General features: G+C 51.8%; 1 protein-coding gene and 1 long non-coding RNA gene across 3 annotated transcripts in view; one reads left to right on the forward strand and one right to left on the reverse strand.

The window, feature by feature from the left end:
* The window catches only part of LOC120638338, a 33,060-nt gene that overhangs the window by 16,450 nt on the left and 1,610 nt on the right, over positions 1-15,000 (forward strand). Inside the window, exon 1 of one of the 2 annotated variants that reach the window (XR_005659950.1) lies at positions 11,187-11,514. The exons of the other annotated variant lie outside the window; for it this stretch is intronic. This is a non-coding gene — a long non-coding RNA (uncharacterized LOC120638338). Of the gene's footprint in view, positions 1-11,186; positions 11,515-15,000 lie in introns of those variants that run through there. 2 annotated transcript variants of the gene reach the window in all.
* C4H8orf37 (chromosome 4 C8orf37 homolog) overlaps positions 9,680-15,000 on the reverse strand; it is a 35,975-nt gene continuing 30,654 nt past the window's right edge. Inside the window, exon 7 of the transcript XR_005659948.1 lies at positions 9,680-9,690. The gene's annotated coding sequence lies outside the window, so the exon portion shown is untranslated. The remainder of the gene's footprint in view (positions 9,691-15,000) is intronic.

Here is a 15,000-nt window from a genome sequence, read left to right on the forward strand (position 1 = left end):
GGAGGAAGGCTGAGGGAGAGACCCACGGCGTGCATTTCTCAACAGCTCGGCTCAGGGCCGGGCCATCCGGTGGTCAGGGACTCTCGAGAAGAGAGTCACGTGTTTGGCTCCCCTTTTGTAACTTTCGAATGGGGGGTGTGTGCCGGGGAGAGAGGAAGCATCTGCATTCTGATGGCGTTCCTGCTCACTGACACCGTATCTCTCTTCCTCTCATTCTCTCAGCCCCTTCCTCATCGTGCCACCGCCTCTCCCAGCTGGTCACCTGGGCTTTGCACTCACTCCCTTGGGCTACCCTTGCAAATCCTTTGAGCCTTTCAGGATGGCCTAGTGGGTAAACACACGGGCCTGGGAATTAGGAGGACAGGGATTGTATCCAACCTTGTATCTTGTATTAATTATCTACCCCAGTGCTTAGTACAGTACCTGACACATAGTAAGCACTTATCAAATGACACCATTATTATTATCCTACTATTATTATTCAGTGTCGGCACAGCCTTTGGTTCTACGTAAGGTTTCCCGGCGGTGGACTGGTCCACGACTTCTGCTTCCTTCAGACTTTTTGTCAGCACTGTGCTGAATCAGCACTGTCTTCTCGTATACATGGAGTCATCTGAATATGGCGGTTTCTGAGCCACCATCTCCAGGACCGTTGGTCGAAAATGCCTTTGGCCCGTTGAACTGGAAGGATTTCCCGGCGGGTTGGAAGCATAGACTTACTCCAGCTTGCAGATTGCACAGAACAGGTCGATCGGGGCCCGGTCTGCCGCACGGTCTCGTGTCATCCTGGGGTAGCCTGAAGATCTTGGTGGACTTAACGGCAATACTAATTAATAATTATGGTATTTGGTAAGCTCTTACTACTTGCCAGGCACCGTACTAAGTGCTGGGGTGGATTCAAGCCAATCGGGATGGGCACAGTCCCTGACCCAAGTGGGGCTCACGGTCTCGATCCCCATTTTACAGATGAGGGAACTGAGGCCCAGAGAAATGAAGTGACTTGCCCAAGGCCACGCAGCAGCCAAGCGGCAGAGCCGGGATTAGAACCTTCTGACTCCCGGGCCTGTGCTCTATCCACTGATGCCGAACTTCTCTGAACAGCCAAATTTACTTAACAGATTTCTGGGCCCTGGCCTCGTTGACGGTAAGAGAATGCCAGAGATTATAATTATAGTATTTTAGCATTTCTGAACCGGATCAGGCAGAGTGCCCATCCCAGAAGGGGCTCCTGCCGCCGTGAGCAGCCTCGGCGGGCCTAGGGACACCCTCCCACAGCCTACGCGGACTCTGCCACGGTGAGTCTCCCTCTCACAGGGAGAGGGAGAAGGAGCATTTCGTCCTCGTTTTACAGATGAAAGAACCAAAGCACAGAGAAGTGAAGTGACTTGCCCAAGGTCACCAAGCAGACAAGTGACAGTCGTCGGGTTTAGAACCCAGGTCTTCTGACTCCCAGGCCCGTGCTCTTTCCCCTAGGCCACGCTGCTTCAGAGCTGGGTCAGACCCCCGGGCTGGAACTGGAGCGCAGTCATGGGCAGGGAACGTGTCTGCTAATTCTGTTGTTTCATACCCACCCAGGTGCTTAGAACAGTGCTCTGCACATAGTAAGCGCTCAATAAAACAGTGCTCTGCACATAGTAAGCGCTCAATAAATGCCATTGATTGATTACAGGGAGAATACAGACGGTAGGGAAGGAGCATGACATAGCAGAAAGATCATGGGTATGGAAGTCAGAGGACCTGGGTTCTAGTCTGCTGTGTGACCTTGGGTAAGTCACTTAACTTCTCTGGACCTCAGTTCCCTCATCTGCAGAATGGGGATTCAATATCTGTACTCCCTCCTACTTAGACTGTGAGCCCCATGAGGGGCTTGATGATCTTGTATCTACCCCAGTGCATAGAAAAGTGCTTGGCACAAAGTAAGCACTTAACAATTAAGTTTCATAATTATTACAGTTGGAGGCAGCTAGACCAGTTGGTTCCTTGAGTTTAAAGATTTGGAGTGGGGGAGTTCTGCAGGTAGGCTCAGATAATCAGGGCTCTAATGGTTAAAAATAACGCCCCCCACCCCCCCCCCCGGGCTCAGAGCCTTGGCCTGTCCTCTTGCGGATGGGCTGTCTCTTTTCGCTCTTCTTTTTCCTGGATTCGGGTCTTCCTTCCCCCAGTTCTGCTGCCTCTTGATTCTCTCCTGTTTGTTGGCCAGCCTTCCCGGCCGGCTCCCTGGATGAAGTAATAATAATGTTAATGATGTTGGTATTTAAGCGCTTTCTATGTGCCAAGCACTGTTCTAAGCACTGGGGGAGATACAAGGTTATTAGATTGTCCCATGTAGGGCTCAGAGTCTTCATCCCCATTTTACAGGTGAAGTAACTGAGGCACAGAGAAGAGAAGCAGTGTGGCTCAGTGGAAAAGAGCACAGGCTTTGGAGTCAGAGGTCATGGGTTCAAACCCCGGCTCTGCCACTTGTCAGCTGTGTGACTTTGGGCAAGTCACTTCACTTCTCGGTGCCTCAGTTACCTCATCTGTAAAATGGGGATTAAGACTGTGAGCCCCACGTGGGACAACCTGATTCCCCTGTGTCTACCCCAGCGCTTAGAACAGTGCTCGGCACATAGTAAGCGCTTAACAAATACCAACATTATTATTATTATTATTAAGTTGTGACTTACCTAAGGTCACACAGCAGACTAGCGGCGGAGCAGGGATTAGAACCCATGACCTCTGACTCCCAACCCTGGGCTCTTTCCTCTGAGCCATGCTGCTTCTCCAATGATGGTATCTGTTAAGCGCTTACTATGTGCAAAGCACTGTTGTAAGCGCTGGGGGGCTACAAGGTGATCAGGTTGTCCCACATCTTAATCCCCATTTTACAGATGAGGTCACCGAGGGCCAGAGAAGTGAAGGGACTTGCCCAAAGTCACACAGCTGACCAGTGGCGGATCCGGGATTAGAACCCATGATCTCTGACTCCCCAGCCCGGGCTCTTTCCACTGAGCCACGCTGAAGGCCACCCTAGTGGTCCCAGGTCCCGGGCAAGGGTCACAAGACCAGGTTTTGTAGGTGGAGTGAAATGGCAGCAGGTAGAGGCTGGCAGGCTCAGCTGGACCTGCATTTAAAGATGACTTTTGGAGGGAATAATAATGTTGGTATTTGGTATTTGTTAAGCACTTACTATGTGCAGAGCACTGTTCTAAGCGCTGGGGTATTTACAGGGTAATCAGGTTGTCCCACGTGAGGCTCACAGTCAATCCCCATTTTACAGATGAGGTCACTGAGGCCCAGAGAAGTGAAGTGACTCGCCCACAGTCAGCTGACAAGTGGCAGAGCCGGGAGTCGAACTCGTGACCTCTGCCTCCGAAGCCCAGGCTCTTTCCACGGAGCCACGCTGCTTCCCCAGTAATAATAATGTTGGTATTTGTTAAGCGCTTACTATGTGCAGAGCACTGTTCTAAGCGCTGGGGGAGATACAGGGTAATCAGGTTGTCCCACGTGAGGCTCACATTTAATCCCATTTTACAGATGAGGTCACTGAGGCCCAGAGAAGTGAAGTGACTCGCCCACAGTCACACAGCTGACAAGTGGCGGAGCCGGGAGCCGAACTCACGACTTCCGACTCCCAAGCCCAGGCTCTTTCCACCGAGCCACGCTGCTTATCATAAATGGTGTTTGTCAAGCGCTTACTATGTGCAAAGCACTGTTCAAAGCGCTGGGGGATACCAGGTGATCAGGTTGTCCCACGTGGGGCTCACAGTTTTAATCCCCATTTTACAGATGGGGTATCTGAGGCACAGAGAAGTTAAGTGACTTGGCCACAGTCACACAGCTGACAAGCGGCAGAGATGGGATCGTGCAGCAGGCAGTGGGCCTGGAGCCCGCCCCCGCAAGCCTTTCTGGGGGGTCGCTGGCCATCGGGCAGGGACCTCCCGCCCCGCCGGGCTCTGAGACAGGCACCAGCTGGTGGCCCCCAAACCTGGCCTGTCAACATACGGGGCTGATGGCGGTAAACCAGGCTCCACCCTGTGCAGGCCTAACTCGTGTCACCAGACCCGCTTGCTGGAGAATGGGGGTGCGCGTGTGGTGGTGGTTGTGGGGGAGGAGGCGGCAGGGGCAGCAGCAGTGTGGCCTAATGGATAGAGCACGGGCCCGGGAGGCAGGAGGACCTGGGTTCTAATTCCGGCTCCGCCATTTGTCCGACGCGTGACCTTGGGCAATGTCACTTCTCTGGGCCTCAGTTCCCCCCTCTGTAAAATGGGGATTAAGACTGAGAGCCCCATGCGGGACAGAGATCGGGTCCAACCTGATCGGCTTGGATGACCTACTATGCGACAAGCACTGTTCCGTGGGCTGGGGAGTCGGGTTGGACACCTTCCCTGGCCCACGGGGGGCTCCCAGTCTCAGAGAAGCGGCGCGGCTCAGTGGAAAGAGCCCGGGCTTGGGAGTCAGAGGTCATGGGTTCGAATGCCGGCTCTGCCACTTGTCAGCTGTGTGACTGTGGGCTAGTCGCTTCACTTCCCTGTGCCTCAGTCACCTCATCGTAAAATGGGGATTAACTGGGACCCTCACGTGGGACAACCTGATTACCCTGTATAATAATGTTGGTATTTGTTAAGCGATTACTATGTGCAGAGCACTGTTCTAAGCGCTGGGGTAGATTCAGGGTAATCAGGTTGTCCCACGTGTATCTATCCAAGCGCTTAGAACAGTGCTCTTCACATAGTGAGCGCTTAACAAATACCAACGTTATTATTATTATTAATCCCCGTTTTCTAGACGGGGGATCTGAGGCCCAGAGAAGTGACTTGTCCAAGATCATCCAGCGGACAAGTGGGGGAGCGGGAACCGGAACCCCAGGTCCTTCTGCCTCCCAGCCCCGTGCTCTATCAGGCCACGGTTTAGTACAGTGCCTGACCCAAAGTAAGCACTTATATACCGTAAAAAAAAGAAAAGAGAACGGGGAAGCAGCAAGGGGGCTTGGGAGCTTCAGTTCCGTGGCAGCGGGGGCCTTGTCAGGGGAAGCGTGTGGGGATGGGGAGGAGGCCGGTGGGCCCTGGAAGAGAAAGCGGCTTCTGCCTTGCTCCCCACAGAGACCGCTTCCCCCCAAGAAACCCAGTCACCAGCTGTGGCAGGGGACAGGCGCGGTGGGAGAGGGACCCGGCAAGCGAGGAAACGGAAAGGAAGAGAACACCACCCGCTTAGGCCAAGGTCCCTGTTGTCTCCCTCCCTGCCTCCTCTGTCGCCTTCAGGATCTAACCGTAAGCTCGTCGTGGGTGGGGAATGTGTCCGTTAGACTGTGCTCTCCCCGGCGCCTAGCACAGTGACCTGCGCTCTGTAATTACGGTCGATGGACGGATCGATTCCACCTGGGGAGGCCGGCGGGTCCGAGAGCGGGGGCTGCTTCAGCTGCCTCCGGCGCCGCTGGTTGGCGCCAGGTCCGGCCTGCAGCCTCAGACCAGGAGCTTGTAGGACGCTTTGGCGTGGCTCAGTGGAAAGAGCCCGGGCTTGGGAGTCAAAGGTCCTGGGTTCGAATCCCGGCTCTGCCACTCGTCAGCTGTGTGACTGTGGGCAAGTCACTTCACTTCTCTGGGCCTCAGTGACCTCATCTGTAAAATGGGGATGAAGACTGTGAGCCTCACGTGGGACAACCTGATTACCCTGTATCTACCCCAGCGCTTAAGCGCTTAACAAATACCAACATTATAATTATTATTAATCCTTCCTCCCCGTTTTCTTTGCTCCCCATCCCCACCCTGGGCTTGCCTCTCCCTCCCCATGTGACCCTTCCCATTGTCGGAGAGGCACCTGCAACTCAGCAAAAACTAAGCAAAACCTTGTCCCGAAAGAACTAAAGGGGGAGACAGGGTAGATCTCCCAATTTTGGTATGCGATCTAAGGTGGACAACTGTCCCACCTCCTGCTGCACCTTCCCTGCGCCAGCCTGGGTAGGGAGGGACGGGGGCGGAGTAGGAGGGAGGGGAACCTGTTGGAGGAGAGTTGGGATGTCAAGCACTTAGTACAGTGCTCTGCACACAGTAAGCACTCACTGAGCGCTCACGAAAGGCTGCCCGGCCTATGAGATGCAGCATGGCCTAGTGGAAAGGGCACTGGCCTGGGCCTCAGAGGACAGGGGTTCTAATCCCCTGGGAGATTCATTCATTCATTCACTCAGGTGTATTTATTGAGCGCTTACTTTGTGCAAAACACTGTACTAAGCGCTTGGGAGAGTACAACGTAACAATAAACTGACACATTCTGTGAGCCCACAACGAGCTCAGTCTAGAGGAAAATGGGAATTCCCCATGTGGGACGTAGACTGTTTCCAACCTGATTAGCTTGTATCTACCCCAGCGCTTAGTACAGTGCCTGGCACGGAGTAAGCACTTAACAGATACGGTTAAAACACATAAATTCCATTGATTTACCTACTGATGCCATCAACCTCCGACGTGGCCAGCTCTGAGTCCTGGCGCCAGCTCTGCTCAGAACACCCCTTTCCTCTGCGGCCTGAAAAGTTACGGGGCAACTGGGAGCCAAGTTGGCTTTGACCAACTGGATCCCGCAGGTGTCTCAGGGTCTTTGCTAGCAGCGTAGCTCAGTGGAAAGAGCCCGGGCTTGGGAGTTAGAGGTCATGGGTTCGAATCCCGGCTCTGCCACCTGTCAGCTGTGTGGCAAGTCACTTCACTTCTCTGTGCCTCAGTCACCTTATCTGTAAAATGGGGATTAAGACTGTGAGCCTCATGTGGGACAACCTGATTACCCTGTATCTACCCCAGCGCTTAGAACAGTTCTTAGGACATAGTAAGCGCTTAACAAATACCAACATTATTGTTATTATCCTTGGAGGGAATTAATAAAAAATGATAAAGGGTGAAATATATTAGACAGGAGAAGCAGCATGACGTAGTGGAAAGATCGCAGGCCTGGGAGTCAGAGGACCTGGGTTCTCATCCTGGTTCTGTCAATTGCCTGCGTTTGTGACCTTAGGCAAGTCAACCAACTTCTCTGGGCCTCAGTTTCCTCAACTGTAAAATGGGGATTCAATACCTGTTTTCCCTCCTGTTTAGACTGTGAACCCCATGTAGGCAGGGATTGTCTCCAACCCGATGAACTAGAATCAACCCCGGTGCTTAGAACGGTATTTGGCCCATAGTAAGGGCTTAACAAACCATGGTGATTTTTACTTAGAATGTGAGCCCCACGTGGTGCAGGGACTGTATCCGACCTAATTGACTTGTACCCTACCTCGGTGCTTGGAACGGTGTTTGACACATAGTAATCGTTTAACAAATACCGTAAAACAAAAATAGGGCTGATGGTGGCTCGCCGTCCGGCTGGGGAATTACCAGAAACGGAGGCTCAGAATGTTGCCTTTCACCAGGAGACTTAGGAGGTTGAGGAAGTTACTATCTGGTAGTAATCAGTAGAAAGACACCGCTCCCAGGACGGCACATGATCACTTCTCTGGACACCCTGGGGCTGTTTTAGTGTCGGTTTGTATTTTGGTTTTCTTATTTTTTTTTGAGGACTCCCTCCCCAGGGAGTTTCTGGAAAGATCAAGGAGTTCAGAACCCAGAGCTGCAGAGGTCTGAGCAGCCGCTCAGACCTCAATCATTCAATGGTATTTATTATAATAATAATCGTGGCATTTGTTGAGCGCTTACTACGTGCCAGGCATTGTTCTAAGCGCTGGGGTAGATACTAGGTAATCGGGTTGGACACAGTCCCTGTCCCACATAAGGGCTCATTGTCTTAATCCCCATTTTCCAGATGAGGGAACTGAGGCCCAGAGCAGTGAAGCGACTTGCCCAAGGTCACACGGCGGACAAGTTGCAGAGCCAGAATTAGAGCCCAGGTCCTCCTGACTCCCAGGCCTGGGCTCTATCCACTGAGCCATGCCACGAGTGCTTACTGTAGAAGCTGTGTGGCTCAGTGGAAAGAGCCTGGGCTTGGGAGTCAGAGGTCATGGGTTCTAATCCTAGCTCTGCCACTTGTCAGCTGTGTGACTTTGGGTAAGTCACTTCACTTTTCTGGGCCGCAGTTACCTCGTTTGTAAAATTGGGGAATGACCGTGAGCCCCACGTGGGACAACCTGATTACCTTATATCTACATCAGCGCTTAGAACAGTGCTTGGCACATAGTAAGCGCTTAACGAGTACCATTATTCTCGTGGGGAGAGAATAGTGGGGAGAGTTAGATACGATCCCTGCTCTCAAGGAGTTTACAATCTAGTGGGGTGGCAGCTGCCAATGGAGGGGACAAGGAGAATGTCTTCTCCTAACTTACGCGTCCCCCCACCTCCCTGCCTGTTTGCACGTACGCTTTCTCCGTCTTGGAGACAGGATCCCTGGGGCTGCTGTGTCGATGCTCGATGACAACGTTTCATCTTTGGAAAAACAAACGATCTCAATTTTACCCTCCAGAGCTGTCTTAGAGCAAGGCCTGGAATCCCCTCTTGGCACGCTTTGAGGAAGCTGGGCCAAACAGTTGATCTCTGAAAATAATGATGATGCTGATGGCGGTAGTTAAGCCCGTGTCAAGCACTGTTCATTCAATAGTATTTATTGAGCACTTACTATGTGCAGAGCACTGTACTAAGCGCTTGGAAAGTACAATTTGGCAACAGAGACAATCCCTGCCCAATAAAGGGCTCACAGTCTAAACAATAGCAATGATGGTATTTAAGTGCTTACTATGTGCCAAGCACTGTTCTAAGCGCTGGGGTAGATACAAGGTAATAGGTTGTCCCACGTGGGGCTCACACTCCTAATCCCCATTTTACAGATGAGGTCACTGAGGCACAGAGAAGTGAAGTGACTTGCCCAGGGTAACACCGCAGACAAGTGGCGGAGCTGGGATTAGAACCCACGTCCTCTGACTCCCAAGCCCGGGCTCTTTCCACTGAGCCACGCTGTTCTAAGCGTTGGGGTACATATAAGCTAGTATCTGTATCCCTGTCCCACACGGGGCTCACGGTCTTCATCCTCATTTTACAGATGAGGGAACCGGGGCACAGAGAAGTCAAGTGATTTGCCCGAGGACACAGCAGACAAGTTGCAGAGTGAGGATTAGAACCCAGGACCTTCTGACTCCCAGGCCTCTGCTCTAAGGGCTAGGCCACTGTGAGAACGCACGTTACAGCGTGGCCAAGTGGATGGAGCTCGGGCCTGGGAGTCAGAACATAAATGACTCTGGGAAAACCCCGGAGGCTTTCGTTCCCCTGGTCCCGTCTGCGGCATCCGGGGCAGAAAGAGGGGGTCCGTGGGGGGGCGGAAGCTTGACAGTCGGACCAGCTCGGCCCGGCACTGCAAGCGGCACCTGGAACCCCTCCCCATAACATTGGGAAATCGAACATTACCCCTTAATAAGCAACCGATGAGCTAGAGGAAGTGCTTTGGTTGCTATCACCACCCATCGCTTGCCACTGTTGACTTCTCTTTCGAGAGATAGCCGTAGATAAAGAAAATGCTCAAAAAGCCCCTGCAGCTGGAAGCTTGAGATTGGTGACTTTTTAACCTCATGCTTGCCGCGCTAGATTTCCAGAGAAAAAGAATGAGCTTTCTTTAAATACTCTCCTCTCTCTGCCATGCTGTCTGGTCCCCGTGAACCTCTGAACCTGTGGCAGAGTGACGGGGGAAAGTCACCAACTCTCCCCCGGCCCTGGTATCGGTCAGGTGCTGTGGCGAATGTGCTCTTCCCTGTTTGTGATGCCAGGGGCCGTCGATCAAGCAGTGGTATTTATTGAACAGCTACTGTGTGTGGGGCCCCGAGGTATTAAATGCTGGGGCGTCTACAGTGTAACAGAGTTGGTAGACACGTTCCCTGCCCACAGCGAGCTCACGGGCCAGAGGGGGAGACAGACATTCCTATAAATTATGGAGATGTGTGTACGTGCTGAGGCTGAGGGAGGGGTGAATAAAGGGTACAAATCCAAGTGCAAAGGCGATAGGGCACGGGCCTGGGTGTCAGAAGGTCACGGGTTCTAATCCCGGCTCCGCCACTTATCTTCTGTGTGGCCTTGGACAAGTCACTTCACTTCCCTGTGCCTCGGTTACCTCGTCCGTAGAATGGGGATTAAGACTGTGAGTTCCATGTGGAATTGGGACTGTGTCCAACCTGATTTGCTTGGATCCATTCCGGCGCTTACTCCAGCGCTTGACACGTAGTAAGCGATTAACAAATGCCCCAGTTATTATTATGGGGGGAGTGGGAGAAGAGGAAACGAAGGCTTAGTCGAGGAAGGCCTCTTGGAGGAGATGAGCTTTTAGTGAGGCTTTGGCGTCATGTAATTTGCCCCCCTGAGGGGCAAGGCAGTGCCGGCTAGGTGGCTTAATGGGGTCATGTGGGTTCTGCGGCCCTATGCCGTCTTTTCAGATAAGCAAGAGAGAGACCCCGTGCCTCATCTCCACATAAACACCGAGAGCTGGTCTCGGTTATGCGGCCCTATGCCGACTCTTCAGATAAGCACGAGAGAGACCCCGTGCCTCATCTCCACATAAACACTGAGAGCTGGTCTCGGCAAGTATGACGGGGTCCCGAGGGCACACTCCTAGGGCAGCTCAGAGCATGTGGAGCCAGGCGGGACCTATCCTCCCTCCAACCGACCCTCTGCCCTTTAGTGCTGAGGGACACTTTAGACTGTAAGCCCGTCAATGGGCAGGGACTGTCTCTATCTGTTGCCCATTTGCACATTCCAAGCGCTTAGTACAGTGCTCTGCACATAGCGCTCAATAAATACTATTGAATGAATGAATGGTACTTGTTAAGCGCTTACTAGGTGCCAGGCACCGGACTAAGCGCTGGGGTGGATACGGAAGCAGCGTGGCCTAGTGGATAGAGTACAGGCCCGGGAGTCAGAAAGACCTGGGTTCTCAGCCACTTGTCTGCCGGGTGTGACCTTGGACGGGTCACTTCACTCTGAGCCCGTTATTGGGCGGGGATTGTCTCTATCTGTTGCCGAATTGTACACTCCAAGCGCTTAGTACAGTGCTCTGCACATAGCGCTCAAAAAATACTATCGAATGAATGAGCGTGACCCCAGTGTGCGACAGGGACCGTGTCCAACCTGATTACCTTGTATGTACCCCAGTGCTCAGAACAGGGCTTGGCACAAAGTACTTAACAAGTACCATCATTATTATACAAGGGAGACACAGCCCATGTTCCACGTGGGGCTCACAGTCTTCGTCCCCATTTTACAGATGAGGTCACTGAGGCACAGAAAAGTGAGGTCCATTGCAGGTGACGCTGTTGAAACTGCCCTCCGTGGTCTGCCCAAGTTTAACCACCAGTCAGGTCTGTAATCCTTCAGGACGGAGTGACGTCTGCCGTCCTCCTATGTGGCAAGACTCTTCCCGTCCTCCGAAAGCCATGTTGGTCTTCATCCCAGTTTTCCACCGTGCCTAGCCGGGAAACAGTTCCTGGGGAGGACGCTCCCTCCGAGGCGGAACTGCGTCGCCGCACCGAGCTCTCCGCTGCCGGTCAAAATCTTTCTGGATTCCTGCTTTCCCGCCTGCAGGCCGGTGAGTGACTTCCACGTTTACCACCAGTCGGTCGGCGTACGGCGGCTTCTGTGAAACGGTTCGCAATCCCTGGCCGAGACGGTGGCCAGGTAGAACGGGAACGGTGTCCAACCTAATTAACTGGCATCTACTCCAGCGCTTAGAACAGCGTTTAAGATACGTACCTAATAATGATAATAATGTCGGTATTTGTTAAGCGCTTACTATGTGCCGAGCACTGTTCTAAGCGCTGGGGTAGACACAGGGGAATCAGGTTGTCCCACGTGGGGCTCACGGTCTTCATCCCCATTTTACAGATGAGGTCACTGAGGCACAGAGAAGTGACTTGCCCACAGTCACACAGCTGACAAGTGGCGGAGCCGGAATTCCAACCCGTGACCTCTGACTCCAAAGCCCGTGCTCTTTCCACTGACCCACGCTGTTACGTAAGCGCTTCACAAATACCCTACCAGTCCCACGGCACTCAGGGACGTCACTGTAATTTATTCATAGTAGTCCGTCTCCCCCTCTAGATTGTAAGCTCGTTGCGGGTGTGAAAAGTGTTTGATATATTGTACTCTCCCAAGTTATTGTCTTCTCCCAAGTGCTCAGTACGGTGCTCCGCACACAGTAAGCGCTCAATAAGTACGATTGGCTGGATGAAATACCATTTTTTAAAAAAGCTACCAGATGAGATAGATTTATTTACAAGCGAGCCTCTTGCAGTGTCGTCTTTGTAGGTCTGCTGTACTTCCTGTACCTTTCTAAACATCCCTCTCTTAAAGGCACCGTACCCCAACGAACTGGAGTTGAGGCAGCGCTGCTCTGCCGTGGCTTTTTTTCCCACATGGCCCTGGTGCATGGACTGGCGAAGGGTCATTGGGAAGCAGCGTGGCTCAGTGGAAAGAGCCCGGGCTTCGGAGTCAGAGGTCATGGGTTCGACTCCCGGCTCTGCCACTTGTCAGCTGTGTGACTGTGGGCGAGTCACTTCACTTCTCTGGGCCTCAGTGACCTCATCCGTAAAATGGGGATGAAGACAGTGAGCCTCACGTGGGACCACCTCATTCCCCTGTATCTATCCCAGCGCTTAGAACAGTGCCCTGCACGTAGTTAAGCGCTTAACAAATACCAACATTATTATTATTATCATTCTGGCTCTGTGGTTTCTAATTCTAAAAGATATGTGTATGTGTGATGGTCCTTGTTAAGCACTTACTACATGCCAAGCACTCTACTAAGCGCTGGGGTAGATAGAAGATCATCAGATGAGACAAAGTCCATGTCCTACATGGGGCTCACAGTTTTCATCCCCATTTTACAGATGGGTGAGGCCCAGAGAAGTCAAGTGACTTGTCCAAGGTCACACAGCAGACAAGTGGCAGAGCCAGGACTAGAACCCAGGTCCTTCTGGTCCTCGGTTCAGTGGAAAGAGCCCGGGCTTGGGAGTCAGAGATCGTGGGCTTCTAATCCCAGCTCCGCCACTTGTCAGCTGACTTTGGGCAAGTCACTTAACTTCTCTGTGCTTCAGATACCTCATCTGTAAAATGGGGATTAAAACTGTGAGCCCCACGTGGGACAATCTGATCACCCTGTATCCCCCAGCACTTAGAACAGTGCTTTGCACATAGTAAGCGCTTAACAAATACCACCATTATTATTATTATAATATAACAGAGTTATAACAGAGTACTTTTGTAAATATCTTTATGCTCTCTTATTTCCCCTATGCACAAGCAGCACGGCCCAGCGGATAGATCCCGGTTCTGCCACTCGTCAGCTGTGTGACTGTGGGCAAGTCCCTTCACTTCTCTGTGCCTCAGTGACCTCATCTGTAAAATGGGGATTAACTGTGAGCCTCATGTGGGACAACCTGATTGCCCTGTATCTACCCCAGCGCTTAGAACAGTGCTCTGTCCATAGTAAGCGCTTAACAAATACCAACATTTTTATTATTATTATCGTTAGAGCATAGGCCTGGGAGTCAGAAGGACCTGGGTTCTAATCCCAGCTCAACCACTTGCCTGCCGTGTGACCTTGGACAAGTCATTTCACTTCCTCTGGGCCTCAGTTCCCTCATCTGGAAAATGGGGATCAAGACTGTGAGCCCCACGTGGGACAGGGACCGTCTCCAATTCCATTATCTCGTATCTACGCCAGTGCTTAGAACAGTGCCTGGCGCATAGTAAGTCCTTAACAAATAACAATCAATTTTAATGTGTGTCTTCCTGTAGGCACTTTGTGGGCAGGGATTTTGTCTGCCAAGTCTGTTGTGTTGTACTTTCCCAAGCTTTGCATACATGAAGTGCTCGTGTATGCATATGTGAAGTCAATACCCTGACTGGGTGTCACATTTAACTCCTTTTTCCTTTCTCCTTTCACACTCCTCAGCTTCACCTACAGCTCTCTGGGCCTAAACTGAAGACGAGTTAAACATCAGGAAATAGATCAATCAATCGATAGTATTTATCGAGCGCTTACTGTATGCAGAGCACTGTACCAAGAAGTTGGGAGAGTGCTATATAACAAAGTTGGTAGAGACGTTCCCCGCCCACAGTGAGTTTACAGTCTAGAGGGGGAGGCAGACATTAATCTAAATAAATAAATTACAGTTATGTAGATAAGTGCTGCGGGGCTGAGGGTGGGGTGAAGAAAGGGATCAAATCCAAGTGCAAGGGCGACGCAGAAGGGAGTGGGAGAAGAGGAAACGAGGAGTTAGGTGGGGAAGGCTTCTTGGAGAGGTGCTTTGAAGAAGGTTTCGACGGTGGGGAAAGTGATATGAAGTCGGAGGGCGTTTCAGGCCAGAGAAAGGACGTGGGCAAGGGGACGGTGACATGACAGACTAGATGGAGGCCCAGTGAGTAGGCTGATGTAAGAGGAGCAGAGTGTGTGGGCTGGGTTGTAGTAGGAAAACCGAGAGGTGAGTAGGAGGGGGCAAGGTGATCGAGTGCTTTAAAGTCGATGGTGAGGAGTTTCTGTTTTATGCGGATGTGGGTTGGGTATTAAAAGGTTACAGGTTCTATATTTCCAAAAAGAAGTTGGAACTTAAGACCAAAGGTGAAGATAGTTGCAGTACAAACAGCAGAATAAGAAAACTGAAGTCATCATTATGACCCCCCTCCCCTCCTTTTCCCTCTGCTCTTCCCCCTTCCCCTCTCCTCAGCTGAGCCCTTTCTCTCTGCTCTCCCTTTCCTCCCCTCCCCATCCCAACCTCTGCTCCTCCCCCTCACCCCTCCCCTCAGCACTGTCCTCATTTGTATATATTATTTATTACCCTATTTATTTTGTTAATGAGGTGTACATCCCCTTGAGTGTATTTACTGTGATAATGTTGTCTTGTTTTAGTTCTGTTTTGCTCTGTTGTCCGTCTCCCCCGATTAGACTGTGAACCTGTCATTGGGCAGGGATGGTCTCTCTCTGTTGCCCAATTGTCCATTCCAAGCGCTTAGTACAGTGCTCTGCACATAGTAAGTGCTCAATAAATACTACTGAATGAATGAATGATGTTAA

The sequence above is a fragment of the Ornithorhynchus anatinus genome, chromosome 4 (genome assembly GCF_004115215.2).
Source record: "Ornithorhynchus anatinus isolate Pmale09 chromosome 4, mOrnAna1.pri.v4, whole genome shotgun sequence".
NCBI lineage: Eukaryota > Metazoa > Chordata > Mammalia > Monotremata > Ornithorhynchidae > Ornithorhynchus > Ornithorhynchus anatinus.